The following is a 3,796-nucleotide window of genomic DNA, read 5'->3' as shown; positions in this document are numbered from 1 at the left end:
AAAATCGTACTGATGCTGTAAGAGATTGCACTCCCCAGGAGGAAAATGTGTGTGAGCCACAGTAATGTCACATCATGAGCATTGTACTACAAAGTCTAAAGAAACAACACCATTGATATTTTGTTTATAGGCTTTTAATATATGTTAGAAATGAGGGTAAAAGATTTTTTTTTTTTTTTGTGGCTTCAAACAGTTTTCATTTGGCAGATTGCAACATAAACTGTACCTGTCTACGGTATGTATAGTGTTGGTAGCCATTTTATGTGCCAAACATAGAAGGCTCAGCCCAGTGACTTGCTGAAGGGTCCATATATATCAATAGGGTCAGGGGCAATGTGTTAACATGTGTTGCATTAAGGCGGCCCATTCATTAGGAATGAACAGCCAACGCACCTCAACAGTCCAAATAAAAGAGATGACCTTTTTCCTCCAACGCAGTGCACGTTATGTGCAGGTAGTCTACTGCAATACGTGGGCCTCCATTCTACATTCCTCATGCGACAGTGCTAATGCCTGGTGATTGGCCAGTGTTTTGGGAGGGAGAAGAGTTCAGTCTGGTGGAAGCAGCGACTTGGTGCTTTCACAGGGATCCCTTTCCCAACCCTCAAGTCCTGAACAGAGGAAGCAAAGGAAAGGTTATGTGGTGATGGGAGGCCTGGCATTATTAATTTAACAAGTATTTATATAGCGCCGACAATTTACACAGCACTTTTACATAGTGCACATTCACATCAGTCCCTACCCTCAAGGAGCTTACAATCTAAGGTCCCTATCTCACATGCATACATAGGAGGGCCAACCTAGAGAGGAGCCAATTAACCTACTATGATGTCTTTGGAGTGTGGGAGGAAACCAGAGCACCCGGAGGAAACCCATACAAGCACAGGGAGAACATGCAAACATCTTGCAGATAGTGACCTGGCTGGGATCTGAACCAGGGACCGGGGCAAGGCAGAAGCGCTAACCAATACACCACTGTGCTGCCCTAAATTAAAGGGAACCTGTTTTAAGTGAATCATTTATTTTAAGCTGGTTGAATTGTAAAATACACTGTGAACTGGGGAGGGGGACGCAGTCATCTAATAATGTTAAATCTTTATCAATAGGCTTCCTAATGCAGTATGGGAAAATAAATTCCAATATGAATGACCCACAAGATGGCTGCCAACACTGTATATTGTTGAAAGGTACACTTTAAAATGACACTAGATGGCGGTTTAATCTGGCACATTATACATCTCTTGCTGTAAAAAGCTATCGTTTTAAATTTAGACATAGATTGATGCAGCTTTGGTCCCAAGTGTTTCGATGCTGTACACCAATGCTTTATTCAGAAGCGAAAATTCAAAACAAATATTAAAAAGAAATAAAAAAAAAATAGCAATAAATAGCTCAGTTTTGAAATCTGGAAGAAATTAGATATCCTATATTATTCCTAATCAGTGCAAACAACAGCATGGCAAAAATAAAACATACATTTTCTTGTGCAATGCTTAGAAGAAATCATAAAAAAAGACATTAGAATTCATAATGACTTTGGACACCAACACTCTCCTAGTGCACAAATCCAAAGAACATTGTACAGTATATCATTCTCTTTTTGTCTTGTTTTCCGATACAGACAATGAAGTCCTTTGTTTTAGAATAAATAGTCTTTGTAATTTCAAATGCATTTACTGAAATGTAAGCTGAACCACATGAAAATGTAAACTGCTAATGTAACCTTTATATACAGAAGTGCCCGTCATGACAAAGTCCCAAAAATGGCATTTCTTTCAGAGCTACTGGTTATATTAGATGATGGATTGACTCTGCTGAAAGTCCGGCCTACAGTGTGCACCTTAGGACATACCTCTTACACAGGGGAAGCCAAGCTCTGGCCCTCCAGCTGTGGTGGAACTACAAATTCCATTAGCCATTGCAAGATTCTCAGTCACAGACGCGACTCCCGGAGAAAGATGCATCATGGGATTTGTAGTTTCCCCACAGCTGGAGGGCCGGATTTTGGCTACCCCTGCTGTCTTACGTAACATTGTTCCCCATCAGTCTTCCTTGTGACCTTTTTCACCTTTGTTAGCAAAGTCTCCTCTTTAAATAGTGCCCACATATTACATTGTGTTTTATTAAACATATAAACTGGGCCCTGCAAAAGGTGATTAAACTGGACAAACAAAAAAAGCAAAAGTGGAGTTGTCATACATTGCAGCCAATCAGAATTGTTGTTTGTCCATAAAAATGATATTTGTTTGTTGCTGAGAACATCTTTATTTTAAATTTCCTTCAATTTCAATGATGGCACCAAATCTTTCTTCTTCCCCCTTGATGCAGGGAACCCATTTTATAAGACACCTAGCTGTACTGTCATTCACAGCTGCCCCTTATGTGTAGCTGGGAGACAGGAAAGGGGCCACTGTCAGAAAATCGAACATTGGCCTCCCCAGGAGCCATAAGTATTTACAGAAAGGGAGGGAACAGGCTCCCCAAAATAAGTATTTACAGACCGGAAGGGTACAGGCTTGAGCCTTATAAATCAGAAGTTCCCCAGATTAAAGACTGATGTAGAACGATGGCTTGTAAGGAGTGATGCTCCAGGAGGAACGTAAGCGCCTTTATAGAAATATTTCCATAGAAGAGTTATTTAACTTTCACCCACAATTTCCAAGTTTACAACAATCCAATTAGAAAAGTATGTGAATCTTAGGAGAAAGATGTTTGAATCTAGTGTGACAACATTATAAATAGGCCACTTAGCCAAGGATTCGGGTAATTAACTCTATTGAAGAGATTGCTCTAAAAATAGCTTTGGCAAATGAAAGAACTTTCAAAAACAACTTGGATCAAACTACACGAGGAATAGGATTTCAAAATTCATAGCATAAAACATTCAAAAAAAAAACTTAAAACTCAGTTACTTATGGTAACCCTGCTGCTAACAAAAATACCTTGTAGTAAATAAAAATGAGATATACTTAAACATCACCATATGAAATCACTGTAAGGGCTTCTGTAAACAGGCAAATGCGAAATGATATAACGGTGCTTTCAGCTTGCCTTTGAGATGAGTTTGAGACACTTCTGAGATGATTCAGGTTGTTCCACAAGCTTTGTGACCTCCTTTAGACCTGCATTTGACCTTCTTATAAGCTACATTTGGCCGATTTGCATCCCCACTGACTTGGATGGAGAGAAAAGCAGTTCTCATTGCACACAAAAATCCCGTGTAGACAAGCCCTCATTCACATGAGAAAAGGCCGGCACGTACAGCTCCTTGCACGGTCGTATCGGGCAGCTCCTGGGTAGGACAGGCGCTGCATGTGATTAGTACGCAGCCCGTCTTTCTCTACGGGACTACGCGACCGTACGATGCCCTACGTGTGGGTGCGGGTGTTCGTACTTGTACACTGACGGGATGGATCCTGTCTGCATCCGAGCCAGGAAACACACGCCCGTACGGACCTGCACTTGGGATGAGCGTAGAGTGGCGTAGTTCCATAGAGAAGGACAGGGGCTGCGTACTAATCACACGCAGCACCGGTCCTTCCGGGGAGCTGCCCCATACGGCCGTGCACACAGCACGGAGCTGTACGTGCCGGCCTTTTCTCGCGTGAATGAGGGCTAAAGCCCAGCTATAAGCTATTGAAGTGTGATCTGCACTTCAATAGCTTATTTCCAGTGTAAAGGTGACACTGAGGGTCTTTTGGACCCCCAGCATCACCTTAAAGAGGACCTGTCACCACCATCTGCTATCACATGGGGGGGCTTGCAAGCCCCCCCATGTGATAGCAGTCAAAGTAAA

The sequence above is a fragment of the Nanorana parkeri genome, unplaced genomic scaffold (assembly GCF_000935625.1).
Source record: "Nanorana parkeri isolate BGI_ZX_2015 unplaced genomic scaffold, ASM93562v1 scaffold1, whole genome shotgun sequence".
Taxonomy (NCBI): Eukaryota; Metazoa; Chordata; class Amphibia; order Anura; family Dicroglossidae; genus Nanorana; species Nanorana parkeri.
This window is presented reverse-complemented; position numbering follows the sequence as displayed.